Raw genomic sequence first — 19,123 nt, 5'->3', positions numbered from 1 at the left:
GGCCTCTCGGTAAATACACAGATACAACACGTAGAGTAAGATGATCACTGAACCTAATACGTGCCGCGCATGAATGAAAATCTGGAGTAGTGTTAGGTGCTGGTGGAGAGCATACGGTGTACTCTATTCCTTCTTGAATATATAGTGCGGCACTGATTTTTGTGGCAGCATCTACATTCTGGTGCACAGGTGGGTAATAATAACCTGGAAGCTTGGGTAATTTATTCTTCTTAACATTAAGTGATTGTAATATAAGTGCTTGGTAGTTATTATTTGCCAAATGTTGGATAAGATATGGTAAATTTGTGGAGATGGATCTAGCATTCCACTGCATAACCTGGATTGCCTGTTTGCGAATGGGGGGCATTATGGAGGAGAGTATGTGTATGTTGGGTATAGTGTGTGGAGGGTATAAGGAAAAAGAAAATAAGAAACTCTAAATTAGAAAATAAAACAACAACAACAACAACAACAATAATAATAATAATAATAATAATTATACAATTTGTGATTGAGTCAGCTACTTATTCGACTTACCACAGTTGTAAATCGAAAATTAAACAGTAATTAAGTCACTTAACAGTAGCTGTATGGACTAGTTATGAAAAAAATTAATAAATACATAAAATAAAATAAAATGCTCAACGTCTAATAAGATGAAATTATATTGTGTTAGAAACGGCGAAGTGTAGAAAACTCAGCAGTTCTGTCTCTGTGGTGAAAACAGTCAAGGCTGGCTGTGGCGTTTAAGGTGATGCAAATGTCAATACATGGACCAGTCTGTCAGGACGGCGTAATTGTTGTACCAGTCATGACGAGGACGTGCGGGGTAGAACTGGTGTGGATGGTATCTGGTGGGGCGTGCAGGTCGTCTTGGTCTCTCCCACAGCAGATCTCGGACGTGTCGCCCTACGTTGGCTGCCAGTAGACTGGACCCCCTCTGATTCAGATGGATGCCGTCCCGAAGATGATGCGGTTTGATGTTATCATTTTCTACAAATGAAATGTTGGCCACATCGTACAGGTCGGAACTGACGATAGCGTTAAACAGCTGTCTTCTGATTTCTGTTTTTTTATCTTTTACTGGTGTGACTTTGCTTATGACGAATTTTATATGGGTGTTTTTCTGCGCTGTTTCTTTTATTGTGGAAACGAATGTTTTGCATAGTTCTGTGGGTTCGTTCACTTTCAGGTCGTTGATACCGCAGTGAATTACAACAAGGTCCGTTTTTTCTGGGGGTGAAGAAAACTCTTGTAGGGATTTCTGTGTCTCATGTAAGGTGTGGTTCCTTTGTTTCGAAGCCTGAAAGCAGTATGATCTTCCAAGTCTTTTTTCGTGTACTCCATTCATTACTGAATCATGTAGGATCAGCACTTTTGGAAGGTCCTCATGTTCCTCTGTGTTCTTATTGGAACGTTTCGTGTAAGTCTGCTTTTCTTTGACGTAATTCGACGAGGTCTTGTCAGGGACTGGTTTGACGTCAGCGTTCTGGAGCTTTTGCTGCTTTGGTGTTTCTTTTTTCCCAGTGGTGTTGATGGGCTTGTCACATTTCGTTGTTGTTTTTTCTGGTTTCTTCTGTTTTACTGGACTCAATCCTGAACGTTTTGCTGCTTCAGCGTATGTAATTTTTGGTTTGGGGCTGGATTCCGTTTGTGTTTCACTGGAAACCATAGAAACAGTTGTCTTCGTAAAAAACATCGTTGATTGTTTTAACAAATTGTTTTGGGCATCCACAGTCTTCTCTAGGGAAGAAATTCGGTTGCAGAGAGCTCTCACCGTCTGCCTGAGATCTAATAAAGTAGACTCTATGTTTAGGTCTGCCTGGGTCAAAGGCGTCTCTTCGACTTCTTTTGCCGTGGGGAGGTCAGCCGTTGAGGGTAACCTCGTATCGGGCATTTTACTTACTGGAGTTTGGGTTTTCAACCCGCTGCCACTCAATTCCAGTTGCCCGCCGACAGCATATGTGTGTGTGTGTGTGTGTGTGTGTGTGTGTGTGTGTGTGTGTGTGTGTGTGTGCGCGCGCGCGCGCGCGCGCGCGCGTTTAAATCGGAACGTATCGGGTGTGTGTGTGTATGTGTGTGTGTGTGTGTGTGTGTGTGTGTTTAAATCAGAACGTATTGTGTGTGTGTGTGTGTGTGTGTGTGTTTAAATCAGAATGTAGTGTGTGTGTGTGTGTGTGTGCGTGTGTGTGTGTGTGTGTGTGTGTGTGTGTGTGTGTGTGTTTGTCTGTGTGCGCGTGCGTTAAAATCAGAAGGCACTGGTAAAATACTAAGACAAAAAAAGCAGATGTTAGAAAAGAGAGAGAAAGCGAAAGAGACAAGACAACTATCTGGCAAACCTCATATAGTGTTCCTTGCAGATGTGTTCTTCACTTTGGCTTCACTTTCACATTCTCTTTCAGACGGGCGCAATTGCCGAGTGGTTAAAGCGTTGGTCCCGGGTTCGAATCTCGGTAACGGCGCTTGGTGGATAAAGGGCGGAGATTTTCCGATCTCCCAGGTTAACATAATGTGCAGACTTGCTTGTGCCTGAACCTCCTTCGTGTGTATACGCAAGCAGAAGATCAAAATACGCACGTTAAAGATCCTATAATCCATATCAGTGTTCGGTGGGTTATGGAAACAAGAACATACCCAGCATGCACACCCCCGAAAACGGAGTATGGCTGCCTACATGGCAGGGTAAAAAAAACGGTCAAACACATAAAAGCTCACTCGTGAAATATACGAGTGAACTTGGGAGTTGCAGCCCACGAACAAAGAGGAAGAAGAAAAAGATTCCGTGTCAGTTTCAAAGAAGCATCAAAGCGTGCGCGATGATCCATATTCGCTACATCACACTTTGCATTGTAAAAAAAAATAAAAATAAAAAGATAATAAATAAGCAGATGGTTGAACTGTTGATACACTCACAGTTCTTGAGAGCCTACCTGAAAATGATAAAATACAAATGTGTAGATGTGCCTCATACTACGTCTATCACTGTCTTTGTATCTTCTCTGTCAGTAATGTATCTGTATATGCATTATTTGTATTACTCTTTTTGTCACAACTAATTTTTCTGTGTGAAATTCGGGCTGCTCTCCCCAGGGAGAGCGCGTCGCCACACTGACAGCGCTACCCTTTCTTCTTCTTTTTTCTGCTTGTGATTTGAAAAAAAAAATCTATCGAAGTGGATTTTTCTACAGAGTTTTGCCAGGGACAACCCTTTTGTTGCCGTACGTTCTTTTACGACCTCGGTTATCGTCTCATCCGAAAGACGGGCGCAATAGCCGAGTGGTTAAAGCGTTGGACTTTCAATATGAGGGTCCCGGGTTCAAAACTCGGTGACGGCGCCTGGTGGGTAAAGGGTGGAGATTTCTGCGATCTCCCAGGTCAACATATGTGCAGACCTGCTAGTGCCTGAACCTCCTTCGTGTGTATACGCAAGCAGAAGATCAAATACGCACGTAAAAGATCATGTAATCCATGTCAGTGTTCGGTGGGTTATAGAAACAAGAACATATCCAGCATGCACACCCCCGAAAGCGGAGTATGGCTGCCTACATGGCGGGGGTAAAAAAAACACGGTCACACAGGTAAAAGCCCACTCGTGTACATACGAGTGAACGTAGGAGTTGCAGCACACGAACGCAACAGGAGCAGCAGAAGAAGAAGAAGAAGAAGAAGTCTCATCCGAATGACTGGCGTCCAGACTACCGCTCAAGCACTCAATGTCTAGTGGAGGGGGGGGGGGGGGAGCGTGGGGGAGAGAAAATTCTGGCAACAGCCGGTGTGATTCGAACCAGTGCGCTCAGATTCTCTCGCTTCCTAGGCGGACGCGTTACCTCTGGGCCAACACCTCACTCATTATCATCCCTTACAAAAGCAAATGTGGAATGATGGCCTAGAGGTAACGCGTCTGCCTAGAAAGCGAGAGAATCTGAGCGCGCTGGTTCGAATCGCGGCTCAACCGCCGATATTTTCTCCCCCTCCACTAGACCTTGAGTGGTTGTCTAGACACTAGTCATTCGGATGAGACGATAAACCGATGTCCCGTGTGCAGCATGCACTTAGCGCACGTAAAAGAACCCACGACAACAAAAGGGTTGTTCCTGGCAAAATTCAGTAGAAAAATCCACTTCGATAGGAAAAACAAATAAAAAAACTGCAAGCAGGAAAAAATACAACAACAAAAAATGGAGCTGTAGTGTAGCGACGCGCTGTCCCTGGGGACAGAGGCCCGAATTTCACACAGAGAAATCTGTTGTCATAAAAAGAAATACAAATACACACAAGAGAGGCAAGGCCTTCAAGACTCACTTGTGATACACTTAAAAAAAAAAAATCCAAGCCTTTTATGTATTGAGTATAATTTCAAAATGTAATGTTTAAGATGAGAAAGATCAGTTTAAAGCAAATTAAGTCCCCTAGCATTAATTACAGAGTAATTTCCCTTTTTTACTATCTGCACCAAAACGTTTGCAAAATAAATAAAACTTCCATGCTTAGCAAAAGAAGTTCCTGTTTAACAAAAAATGATAATAATGACTGTTCTTGTTGTTGGGTCGAATATCAGATCAAAGTGCCAAGTTTAGAGAATACAAAAAATATAAATATAACAGTAAATGCAGTTTGCATATAATTAGGCTTCATTTTTTGTTGTTGTTTTTTTGTGCCCATCCCAGAGGTGCAATATTGTTTTAAACAAGATGACTGGAAAGAACTGAATTTTTTTCTATTTTTATGCCTAATTTCGTGTCAACTGACAAAGTATCTGCAGAGAAAATGTCAATGTTAAAGTTTACCACGGACACACAGACACAGACACACAGACACAGACACACACACACACACACACACACACACACAACCGAACACCGGGTTAAAACATAGACTCACCTTGTTTACACAAGTGAGTCAAAAAGCAATAAAAAAAACCAACAAAAAAAACAAAAAAACCGCGCCAGTCTTAATGTTGACACGGTCGCCGTTAGCTCATGTCACCGTAACCTTACGTTGATTATTAGATGAGAACAAGGAGTAGGTCAATAAGACCTTTCTTGTTATGTCTGAGCCTCTGTGTATCTGTGTATGTGTCCATGTGCCTGTCGGAATTGGTGTCAGTGTGTTTGTCTGTGCATGTGTACGTGCATGCGTGAGTGAGTGCGCGCACGCGCTTTCGTGCATATGTGTGTGCGCAAATGAAAGCGTTGCACGCTTGTGCACATGTTGTTGTGGGTGTGTCTGTCTGTGTCTATGTCTGTGTGTGTCTCTATGTATGACGTACCGATACACTAAATATAAGCTGAATTATAGGATGCACACAAGCAGCAATGATAGGGTGTTTAGTCGATTGTTCAGCCATCGTGTGTGTGTGTGCGTGTGTGTGCGTGCGTGTGTGTGTGTGTGTGTGTGTGTGTGTGTGTGTGCACGCGGCAAGTGCACATTAATTGTGTTCTTAACGGCAAGTTAATCGAAGAGGTACTATCATCATGAACAGATGTACTGAGCTAATCCGCTGAATCGATTGTTCATCTGCATGGCTGATTTTGGTTTGTTTGTTTGTTGTTTTGCTTTACCCCCGCAAACCGGACACACACACACACACGTGCGCACGCACGCACGCACGCACGGACGCACACGCACACACACATACACACACACATCACACACACACACACACACACACGCACACGCACACGCACACACACGCACATGCGCACACACACACACACACACACACACACACACAAACACCACCTACCCACACACACACACACAAAGACCCACCTCCACACACAAACACACAAACACACACCCTCCCCCTACCATACACACACACATATACACCCCCCCCCCCACACACACACACACAGACATACACGCACACTCATATATGCACACACCACCACTATCCATCTACCCACTCCCATTCTCTCTACTCTCCCAGAATCGCTTGTTTCGTTGCCTTGGAGTTGAGTACTATGTCAGGTCTCATGCCGCTCTTGCTGATGAAATCCGGGTGTTTCTTCCCCTCTGGTTGGTCAACTGTGCATTCCCAGTCTTCGGCATCATCAAGCAGCCCACGTTTCCATGCTTGGAAACTTTGGATGCTGTTGCTAGCCAGACTTTGCCTTCTGCCGAGCGGAACTCTACTGGAACTTCTAGTGGGATGGTGCTCCTTGGACAATGCTCACCAAGTGTGCAATTTCTTTAAGCACTTGGTTTTGCCTCCATGTGTACCGTCCTTGGCTCAACGCCACTTTGCATGAGCTGAGGACATGTTCCACTGTTTGTGTCCCACGGCAGAGTGGGCACTCAGGGTCATCTGCTTTCCCCCATTTCACCAAGTTTGTATTCGAGGGAAGGAGGTCGTACACAGATCTTAGGATGAAGCTGATCCTCAGAGGGGCCATGTTCCACACGTCGCTCCAGCTGAGGCTCCTTTGGAGTTCATTTCCCCATGTTGTCCACTGCCCCTGCTGGCCTTGCTGGACTGCCTTCTGGACTCTTTTATCATACTCTTCCTTCTTTATCTCTTGTATGATCATGTCTATTTTTGCTTTTCCCCTTGGACCACCATTCCATCTTTGTCGATCCCAGGCCCTGTCTCTTGGCTTGGGTGTGTTCTATTATTTCCTTCGTCTTAAGTCTTTCTTTCACTGCACTGATTGCCTCCCTGACTTTCCATTTTCTGCCAGTCTTCAGCTTGGGTTGGTTGGATCTCACAGTACTGTCACCTATGTCTTCGATCATGCTGAGAAGTCTTGCCTTCCCTACCTTGTATTCTTCGACAAGGGACTTCAGAGGTAGCCTCAGCTTTGCTTGGCGACAGTAGAGTGCCACGTCAGTGAGACCAGGTTGGACACCGAGCCATTTGCGTGTGTACTTGTTGATCTTTGTCTCAATCGACTCGACTGTGCTACAGCTGATATATATCAGGAGAGACCACAGGAGCTTTGCTATCAGCATGGACTGTAGGCACCACATTTTGTATTTGCCAGGAAGGCCACACTGGTCTATGATATGTAGGCCTTCTGCTGTCTGCTTGGTTTCCTTCCCTCTTTTTGTGTCTTTCAGGGACTCGTCATACCATCTTCCAGGGCTCTTGACTGGTTCATCTGACACCATTGGAATGGCTTGGTTGGCTACAGTGAATGTGACCGTTTCAGCTACCTTTCCTTTATGCAGTGAGAGGCTCCGTGATTTCTTTGGTTTGAAGTTCATCCTGGCTGAGGCAACTAGCTCGTCCAGCCACTTCAGTATTTCACGGGTGTCATCCTCTTTTGTTGAAAGGACTGTTGTGTCATCCATGAAGGCTTTCAAAGGAAGTGTCTGGTATCCGTTACCGAGGTCGGCTCGATCCGTTCCCTTCAGGATTGGAGAAATTGCACAGCCCATGGCTATGCCCACTTACAGATTGATCTAATCTGTCATATATTCCTTGGTGGTGAACCGCACCGAGAAGCAATGGAAGTGCTTCTTCAGTATTTCCCTGATGTTCGTTGGGACATGGCGCATTTCGAGAGCCAGTTGGATCATCTCATGAGGAACTGACCCGTACCCGTTTGCCAGATCCAGCCATACCACGTCTTTGCCTTTGCTCTGTGGATTGCATCCCAAATTATTGTGGCATGTTCTACACAGCCAATAACTCCTGGGATGCCGCCTTTCTGGACTGACACATCCAGGTACTCATTTTCTGTGGGGTATTTTGTCAGTCTTGCAGCCATGACAGAGAAGAAGATTTTCCCTTCGACATTCAGGACGATATTGGTCTGAACTAGCCAATGGTACTTGAATTCTGCTCTTTCGGGATGTACACGCCATCAGCTATCATCCACTGGTCGCTGATCTTCAGTTCCTCCATGCTGATCTTATCACTCTGTAGAGCCACTCAAGGACTTTGGGACATTTCTTGTACAGCAGGTACGGTATTCCATCTGGCCCTGGTGATGATTTAGCCCTGGCTTTCTTGACCACTTTCTGTACTTCCTCAAGGGTTGGTGGTTTATTGCTGAACTTCTTCTCTCGCTTCCTGGGATGAACCAAACCCTTGAGATCTAGTGGTTTCTTGGTTTGCAGATCAGAATACGTTTCCTGAGGTGCTGTTCAAGTGTTTCTTTCTCCACTGTGAGTGTTCCTGATTTGAGCTGCTCGAACAGTTTCATGGCTATCAATGGCTTGCCCATGTCTCAGTGATAAGTTTCAGTTTCAGTTTCAGTAGCTCAAGGAGGCGTCACTGCGTTCGGACAATTCCATATACGCTACACCACATCTGTCAAGCAGATGCCTGACCAGCGGCGTAACCCAACGCGCTTAGTCAGGCCTTGAGAAAAAAAGGAAATAAATAATAAATACATAAAAAAAAGAGCTGCTACTACTACTAGTATTATGTATAAGGATAAGGATCAGTGATAACAAACTTCTAGGGAGAGATGGACAGTACAAGGTCTTCAGAGAAGAAGCCCCCCTCAGTCAAGTGTTTTGGCCCTGAACTCCTTACACAGTAAGGGGGTCAGGCCACACCCAGGTCATGACTTCTGGATACCTTTGTATTGCCGCCTTTTCTTTTTCTGTTTTCCTGGTCCTTTGTAGGTTCGAACCCGCGCCTCCTTGGTGGTCGCCACTTCAGGACTGAGTCACCTTTTCTGGCAGATGTTTTAACCACTGAGCTATCATATGCCTAGTTTGATTTGGGAAATTTAATCTTTATGAAGTTTACTTTCATTCCTCCTCGACCAGATCCAGCTGAAACTCTTTTCTGCTGCTTCTGCCATTGCCTTGAGAGCCCGTGTCCTCTCTCTGCCAGAAATTGACAGCTATTTCATGAGGCTGTAGGCAGATATGCCCACAAACCCTCTTGCACCAATCTCTATGGCAAGGACTTTGGCTTGGAAGCCAGATTCTCTCAGGTTGCTGGCTAGGCTAGCATACTTCTCAGTTTTGTAGATGTGGGCTTCCTCCATTCTGCTTTCGTATGGCACAGTGAGCTCAATCAGAATCGCTTGTTTCGTTGCCTTGGAGTAGGTGTACTATGTCAGGTCTCATACTGCTCTTGCTGATGATTTCTGGGTGTTTCTTCCCCTCTGGTAGGTCAACTGTGCATTCCCACAATCACCCTGCTGTGGAACTGTTAAGAAAATTTCTACCAGAATTCAAAAATGGGCATTGCAACTGTCAGCATATACATACACAATCTGCTACAAGTCAAGAGTCACCATGTCACATGCTGATGCTCTCAGCAGGTTGCCCATACCAACCACCAGTGCTGAGCCTGAGACTCCAGAAGAGTACATTTTCCTAATGGATCAACTTTCGATGATCCCAGTCACTTCTACAGACATCAAAGCAGAGACTGATCGTGACTCTGTTCTATCACATGTCAAGAAATACACTTTAGTTGGCTGGCCATCTGAACTTCCAAGAAAATGGCAGTCGGAACTGAAATTGTACAGGACCCATGAAACAGAACTGTGTGTTCTAAGTGGTTGTCTCCTTTTAAGGAACAGGGTTGTTGTACCTCTGGCTTGTAGGACAGTGATGCTGGAAGAACTTCACTCTTGTCATCCAGGTGTCTGCAAGATGAAGTGTCTTGCCCACTCCTACGTGTGATGGCCAGGACTTGATAGTGACACAGAAGCCACTGTCAGACTATGTGACCAGCAAGTTCGTCACATGCCTGAGAAATCTCCACTTCATTCATGGGAGTGGTCTGAAAAACCATGGTCAAGACTTCATGTGGACTTTGCCAGACCTTTTATGGGACACGTGTTTCTTGTGATTGTTGATTCCCACTCTAAATGGATGGAGATAAAGATGATGACCAAAATCACAGCAGAAAGGACTATTGGCTGCCTAAGAGAACTCTTCGCCACACATGGATTACCAGATACCATCGTCTCTGACAATGGACCTACGTTCACTTGCACTGAGTTCAAAACCTTCACTCAGTTCCTAGGCATTGGCCATGTGCTAGTCTCACCCTACCATCCAGCTTCCAACGGCCTGGCAGAAAGAGCTGTTCAAACATTCAAGGAGGCCATGAAGAAGATGTCTCCCAAACTCACTATGCAGCATAAGTTGGCCACTTTTCTCTTTGAGCAGCACATCACACCTCACTCAACTACTGGTGTGCCTCCTGCAGAACTCTTAATGACACGGAGGCTCAAAACACGTCTGGATTTAACACAGCCAACGCTGTCTCGCAAAGTGGAAGAAGTCCAGTCAAAGCTGAAGATGTATCATGATCGAAGTGCTAAATACAGAGACTTCGCAGTTGGTGACAAAGTATATACTCGTAACGTTGGGTCTCGCAAGTCCTGACTGCATGGAACTGTTGCTGGTCACTGGCCCTCTCTCTTTCAAGGTGCAGTTAGGAGATGGCCGTATGATAAAACGCCACATAGATCAAGTTCCCAAACGTTGGACTGAGAACAAAGGACTAGATAACCTCCCTTTCCCCATGGTGGCTGACCCTACTGTCGCCAGTGAAGAACCAACAGCCATCAATGCTCCCAGCCCTGTGGACCCACTTTCTGGTTCCTCTCCCCTGGAACCAGTCCCTCCTGCAGCCACCCCTGGTCCATGTCCAGCCACTCCTGGTCCATATCCAGCCACTCCTGGTCCATGTCCAGCCACTCCTGGTCCATGTCCAGCCACTCCTGGTCCATATCCAGCCACTCCTGGTCCATGTCCAGCCACTCCTGGTCCATGTCCAGCCACTCCTGGTCCATGTCCAGCCTTTCCAGCCACTCCTGGTCCATATCCAGCCACTCCTGGTCCATGTCCAGCCTTTCCAGCCACTCCTGGTCCATGTCCAGCCACTCCTGGTCCATGTCCAGCCACTCCTGGTCCATATCCAGCCACTCCTGGTCCATGTCCAGCCTTTCCAGCCACTCCTGGTCCATGTCCAGCCTTTCCAGCCACTCCTGGTCCATGTCCATCCACTCCTGGTCCATGTCCAGCCTTTCCAGCCACTCCTGGTCCATGTCCATCCACTCCTGGTCCATGTCCAGCCTTTCCAGCCACTCCTAGTCCATATCCAGCCACCCCTGGTCCATGTCCAGCCACTCCTGGTCCATATCCAGCCACTCCTGGTCCATGTCCAGCCTTTCCAGCCACTCCTGGTCCATATCCAGCCACTCCTGGTCCATGTCCAGCCACTCCTGGTCCATATCCAGCCACTCCTGGTCCATGTCATGTCCAGCCACTCCTGGTCCATGTCATGTCCAGCCACTCCTGGTCCATATCCAGCCACTCCTGGTCCATGTCATGTCCAGCCACTCCTGGTCCATATCCAGCCACTCCTGGTCCATGTCCAGCCACTCCTGGTCCATATCCAGCCACTCCTGGTCCATATCCAGCCACTCCTGGTCCATGTCATGTCCAGCCACTCCTGGTCCATATCCAGCCACTCCTGGTCCATGTCATGTCCAGCCACTCCTGGTCCATGTCATGTCCAGCCACTCCTGGTCCATATCCAGCCACTCCTGGTCCATGTCATGTCCAGCCACTCCTGGTCCATATCCAGCCACTCCTGGTCCATGTCCAGCCACTCCTGGTCCATGTCCAGCCACTCCTGTCAGATCCAAACCCACACAGGTCGACAGTAAATCCCCAGCCTGTGCTGCAGCATCTCCAGAGGCTCCAGACCCAGGTACATCTTCCAAGAGTTTTCCAGAGACCCACTCCTGCCTTGGCTGAACGTCCCAGAAGATTCTGCAAAACTCCAGATCAACTGGACCTGTGAATTCTACTCATTTCAGTCATCATGAATCAAGACCACTTCAAATTCAAGGAAAACAAAACAAAACAAAACAAAAACAACAAAAGACAACAAAACAAACATATAATAGTGATTTTTTTTCTTTTCTCTTTCGTTTGATTTATATAATTGCAACATTTTTTTTTCCATTGAACAAATTGAAGTTACATTTATCGTTTATTTAAACGGACAAAGTTTGTTCTGCTCAATGACACTTTTATTTTCTATTATGTTAAATAACAACTTAAGAGAGAGGGTGTTGGGTTATTTCCCTTGAAATCTAATCCAGTTCGAACATTTCGTTCTATATCTTCGGCATGAATGCCCCTAAAAAGCAACTCTTTGTCAGAATCTGTGAAAATGCGCGCAGCGAAGTATGTCTCCTAGTGAATGTGGGAGGTTTATATCGACTGGAAACTGATACCAGAAAAAAAGATCTTCAAAAGTGCATGCATATTCCAAGCAAAGTGCTTGTCTCCTTGGAAGCCAACGTTCAACGCAAACTACAAGATCTGCTGGTTCTGAAGGTCATTCGTGGACATGATGCAGCCAGTGGTGAGTCCAATGCACAAATCATTCTCTGAATAAAATTCAGTGGACTCTTTCGCTTCCTTTCAATATGTTATTGCAAACAATCACACATGCGTGCTACTGAATATTCATTAGATAGTGTCCGACCTGGCATTGTCCGGTAAAAGGTCACTTGGGTGAATGCAGTTTGTGTAAGCCTTCACATTGAGTGCAAAAACACAAAAGCCTTTCTATGCCCACAGTCATAATCTAAACTGTAATGTTTTTGATGAGTGAGATTCGTTTTAAGAAAACAACTACCCATAATATGACTTAGACTAACACCCAATTGTTCGGCAACATTTCTATGTATTTGAGAGATGTTTGAGTCAATGTATGAACCATGCAAAAGAAATTCCATGGTGAACAAAAAAGATATTACGACTGTTATTAATCAGCATGTCATATATAGGTGTTATGTTTTGTGAATACCAAATAAAAACGTATCCAAAACCCTGACTATCTATTTTTTTTTAGTCCTTCCCAGAGGTGTATTGTCATTACAATGAATATGATGATGATATGGATACTTATATAGCGCTTATAGTCGGTCGGAGACATAGCTCAAAGCACTTTATAGATCCATTTGCATAAAGGCTTTCTACCTGGGTAGAGCCGACTGACAACTGTCATTGGACGCTCAGTCATTCGTTCCCTGTGTCATTCAGTCAGGTTTCAGTCACGCACACATATACCTACACACTCATACATGCATGTAAGATATTATATTTATCACCGTTTTGCGTCTTTTTATCCCTACATATAGGCAGCTTACTCAGTTTTCGGGAGTGTGCATGATGGGTATGTTTTGTTTCCATAATCTACTGAACGCTGACATGGATTACAGGACCCTTAACGTGTGTATTTGATGGTCTGTGTCCATGTACACATGCAGGGAATTCAGGCACTAGCAGGTCTGCAGGTATGTTGACCTCGGAGATCAGAAAAATATCCACCCTTATCCGACCAGGCGCCGTTACCGTGATTCGAACCCGGGACCCTCAGATTGAAAGTTTGGGCAAAGAACTGATTTTGTTCCTGTTTTAAGCCAGATTTTTGTCATGAGACTGAGAATTTCCAGAGAAAATGAATTCGCCAAAAAATTTCCATGCACACACACAGACACACACAGACACACAGAACACACACACACACACACACACACACACACACACACACACACATATATATATATATATATATATATATATATATACACAATGCTAGTCTGTGTAATGATACCAACGGAGGAAGGTGGCAGAATGGTTAAGACGCTCAGCTGCCAATACAGAGAGTCCGTGAGGGTGTGGGTTCGAATCCCGCTCTCGCCCTTTCTCCCAAGTTTGACTGGAAAATCAAACTGAGCGTCTAGTCTTTCGGATGAGACGATAAACCGAGGTCCCGTGTGCAGCACGCACTTGGCGCACTGAAAAAGAACCCATGGCAACGAGAGTGTTGTCCTCTGGCGAAATTACGTAAAATGAAATCCCCTTTCATAGGTACACAAATATGTAAGCATGCACTCAAGGCCTGACTAAGCGCGTTGGGTTATGCTGCTGGTCAGGCATCTGCTCAACAGATGTGGTGTAGCGTGTATGGATTTGTCCGAACGCAGTGACGCCTCCTTGAGAAAGTGAAACTGAAACTGAAACGTAATGATACCGTGTTTCGGTGTATATATATATATATATATATATATATACACCGAAACACGGTATCATTACACAGACTAGCATTGTGTGTGAACATACACGTGAGCCAACAGATGACAAGTAATCAACAAGAACAAATGAATCAATATATATTTATGTATGCATGTATGTGTAATTTATGAAAACCTCAAGAATCAACGCACATCCTGAAGCTACTTCACTTGAGTCAGATCTGCATGAGACTCCATCCATTTTAAAAGTTGAGATTCTTTGTACTTGTTCCTCTTTTCTGCCCAAGTGTTTAATGTATACACAAACGGATTGATAGCAGAGTTTAAAGGTAATACAAATATTGCTAACGCTACATTCACTTCTCCAGGGATTGGAGTACCAGCCAGTGCTAATATTCCACACAGTCCAATAGGAAACCAGCACAAGAAATCTGTTACTGCGATAGTAATCAACCGCTGAGCTATTGCTATATCTTGTGACACTTTGGTGGAGTTGGTTTTCAAAGTATTAGTCTGTATAGACCAGTAGATGAATGCCTGGCCTATGGAAATCAATACAAAGAGGACAAAATTGAGAACAATCATTACACTGAAAGAATACAATTTTCCTTTGAATTCCTGTTTCGTCACTGGCAGCGGAATACAGATACCTGTCTGGCTGTAAAACTCCCAGTGTGATGTTACTGGAAGTAAAGGCAACAAGGCAAGAAACCAGCCAGCCAGCCAGATCAGTAAACAAACAATTGTTGTTGATGTTCGCTCAAATCGCAAGGCGCTGAATGGAAAGCAGAGGACGATAAACCGATCTAAAGTGATCAAACAGATGATTAAAGCAGACACTTCACTGGACAACATAGCCAGAACGCCAGCCACAGTACAGGCCACACTGTTTTTCCACGTGTCATCATGATGGAGATATCTGCCACGTAGCCGTTGATCAGCCACTCCTATGACGGCCATGTAGACACCCATCAGAAAGTCAGCCATTGTAAGGTTGGTGACAAACACACTGAAGCCACTGGAGGAGGCCATGCTTCTTGCAAACACACGTGCACAGAAACAGAAGACGTTCCCAGACACTGCCAGACAGGTGATCAGCCACAGAAACCCACGGTATGTCCATGACTGCAGTAAATCTTCACATGATGAAACTTCGTCTTTGGGAGCAAAACACGATGAAACTTCAAATCGGTCTGGGAGAATTTCATCACAACATAGTTTGTAATTTTGTGCTGAAATGAAGCGTAAATGGGAAAGATCCTTAAACACGTCAGATGGAAATGTTTTCACAGGACTACCCTCCATGTACAGATGACTCAGCTGTGGAATATAACGAAATCCACCAGCACTTAGAGTGTGAATGGTCGTATATGTTAAATTCAGTTTCTGTAACCTGAAAAAGTGTGCAAACGCTTTCGAATCAAATACTGTCAGGGCTGTTTGCGATAGATCTATCATTGTAAGGGCACTATGTTGAAAGGTCATAGAAGATTCAGCACAAACTGATATTATAGGATTTTGAGATAAGGACAATGACTCCAAATTTTCTAAATTAATAAACGAGGTCATGTTGACATGCTGCAGCTTGTTATTGCTGAGGTCAAGGAATCTCAAATTGAACAACTTGATTTCAGGCAGGAGGGATAGAGAACACCCAGCTAGAACCAGAAAAATGAGATAGGAGTTACTGTTCACATCAGACAGAGTCAGACCTGAACCTGTGGCATCCAAGGAGCGGATCTGATGGAAGAGTGCTGCATGGAAAGGCTGGGCACAGAGAAAGGTGTGAACCTGACACAGGCAGCCTACAGGACAGGTAGCACTGCACCATAATTCATCATCAAGTATTGGGCAGTGAGGCCAGCCATCACACACGTGGTCACTGTGTACACATATCATGGAATGTCGACATCGGAGAAGCCCTGGACATGTCAACTCCTCACATCCCTCTTCATCCCCGTGCTCCATACAGTCATGAAACCCATTGCATCGTGTGTAAATAGGCAGACAGTCATTGAATTCTCCTGGACAACGATAATGGGTATCCGGACAAGATTCACTGGAATTCATTTGCATTGATATGAAGTGCGAAACTCTATTGAAAATAATAAGGACAGGGGATGGAATTCGCCTCTTTATAATGCGTTTATTTTTGAAATTAGTACAGTCTTTTTCGTCTGATTCGTCCTGACAGTGTGACAGTTGATCACACACGTTGTCATAGGAGATGCACTGACCATTCGCACATGTGAAAACTGTGTTGCTACAAGGATGATGCTTACAGAAAGATTCATCACTGGAATTAAGACAGTCAGCTATGAAGTCACATACCAGGGAATATGGCAGAGTGGTTTTGTCTTCACTGCACGTGAACGTGGGAATTAAAGTGACGTGAAGATCTGTGTCATTCAAACCGGTCATACATGATGGCTGATCAGAAACATGACAAGGGGATGTGTACTGTTGACTATACACTTCATGATTGTTAGAACCACAAGAGAGACGTTTGTGAGTCACATGACCAGTGCGACATTCTATCAGAGAGTATAGTTCCTTTGTCAGTGAGATGTGTGTGTTGGCTGAAGGAATTCCCTTTGGATGACTGGAATTTTCTGTACTCTTGTTCAATTTGAATTCACAAATCATCGAGAAGCATTGCCCATAATGTTTACAGGACCTATGCTCATTTTTCATGGATTTCAGATAAAGTCTTAGACAAGAAATAGACTTCCCCATGTCATCAGATACACTTTCAAATAAGTGGTGGTAAACACTTATGTCTTCGGTGTAATCACTGTGTCTGTACATATTGGGCAGTGCTACATTGTTTGAATACAATCCTGTCAGAGCATACCTAAAGTCCTCCCAGTATATATTTGATTTATTGGTGATAACACCAAGTGGGTCAAACAGACAGGTAGGAAAGCCCAGTGCACCACCAAGCGAATTACAATACTCGTTAGCCTTTTTATTCTGATCTGTAACCGTTATCCATTTGTTCAGTTTCAGTTCCCTGACTATTTTGTAACACCGGTCACAAAAGGCCACTAACCCCTGACAGTCAGCACTGCTGAAGGGACAGTGTTCTGTTTCATCCCGTCCATCTTCACACTCTGTCTCCAGGTTACAATCCATGTGGTGCTGAAAGCTGGAATAGTGCTCCACTGAACAGTTCCACAAACCACTGGTTAGCTTCCGGGGTGCTTTACTTTCAGAGAAATAGGAAAAAAACAATTGAAAACATTGCGTGTTGGTTTGTGTGACGCATTCATGGCATGAAGCAGAAACAACGTATTGTATTTCATCAAAATAGAACATTTGGGCAGTGACACACTCCACTCTATACGGAGTCCAGATATGAAATAAGTTACTGGATCCACCATGATAACCATAGAGACTGATGTACACATTATATGGTGAAAGCTTTTTAAGGCTGAGCATGAATTGATGTCGAAGAGGCACAGGTATTTTGATCTTCATTGTAACTGTATAATTATTACTTGCATTTCTTTTCAGTGTGAAGTATCCAGATGATGGTGATGTCATGACAAGAACCCCCCTAGGTGCTTTGAATATGATTATGTTTAAAAATATATATATATAAATGATTGTATTTTATGTTTGAATGTTTCAAGCGCTGAAATTGCAATCTCAGTCAATAGATGTATTATTGAAGCACCAATCAAAATGCTAGCCAGCCATGAAGAACATATACAATGTAAAAAACAACAACAACATTTATTGGAAATGTAAGGGAGGTTAATTCAGATGAGACAATAAACTGAGATCAAGTATGCAACACGCACATAAAAGAACCCATGGCAACGAAAAGGCTATTCATGGCCAAATATTGTAGGATAATCAGCTTTGGTAGGAAAGCAAATGCACTTGCGGGTAGAGAAAACTATTTTTGAAATAGGTGATACCCTGTCACTGCAGTGACGCGCTGTCCCTGGGGAGAGCAGCCCAATTTTCACACAGATTTATCTGTTGTGACAAAAGAGTTATGCAATACAATGCAATTAATACAGTGCATAGGATTGTCAAGAGAAAACAAAATGTATATTTAACATTTGGATGGATGGACATGTACCTCTTTGATAAAGTGGCAATAGTACCATCTTTATTCTTTCAAATGTATTTCATTATAAAACACCGTGATAAAAGCAACTTTTGATTCATCAGATCTGATTTTTACGTTTTAAGTTTTGAAAGCATTTTTTTGTGACAGCACTTGTCTATTAACATTTTCAATCAACAGAAATTGTAAATCTTCAGAATGTTCAGTGGTTTCAGGTGGAAAGAAGGCGTGGGCAGGGAGGCTGAGACATGCACATTCTTTTGTGAAGAAATTCTGGCTACGATAATGGGAGAAGAAAAAAAGGAATGAAGACAGATGTCACACAACATACATTTGTACAGTATCTGTCAGTATCTAGTTGACTGATAATGAAGATTGGTCTCCATTTAAGAAGTTAGTTCAGTTACTCAAGGAGGCGTCATGCACTGCGTTCGGACAAATCCATATACGCTACACCACATCTGCTAAGCACATGCCTGACCTAAAGAAAGAAAGAAGGAAATTCATAAATAAATAGATAAATAAATCAATACATAAATGATTAAAGAAACACAGGGATAACAGAAAAAATTAATGAATAGATAAAAAAGGAGATAAGCAGACAATAGTGATGATAAACAAATAAGCAAATAAATGTAAGTTGACTTACATCCATGATAGATTGAACATCTACCCATGATAGATTTTGCAAAGTTCTGGTTCTGTCCACGAACTGTGTTGAAACTCAGATGTGTGGTTAGAAAGCTAGAAAGTATCACATAAAATGTGTTATATCTAAAGAAAAATATAGTCCTAATTCTAAACTACTGGGACTGACAGCCAGATAACAGAACATCTGCTGCAGTTCTGCCCCCTCCATAAGGTGCTAAGGAAGAGGTTCAGGCCCGACACATCTCCAGTGACCTGGAAACTGCTCTGTGGAGGACCTGCAGAGTACAGCTGCCTTCATCGCGGAGACTGGGGTGTACATCTGACGAACGAGAAGAAGATGAAACTATTGGACATCTGGTTCATCCAAGATATAAGCAAGAGAGGCAAGGCCTTCAAGACTCACTTATGA

The sequence above is a fragment of the Babylonia areolata genome, chromosome 28 (genome assembly GCF_041734735.1).
Source record: "Babylonia areolata isolate BAREFJ2019XMU chromosome 28, ASM4173473v1, whole genome shotgun sequence".
NCBI classification, from domain to species: Eukaryota; Metazoa; Mollusca; class Gastropoda; order Neogastropoda; family Buccinidae; genus Babylonia; species Babylonia areolata.
This window is presented reverse-complemented; position numbering follows the sequence as displayed.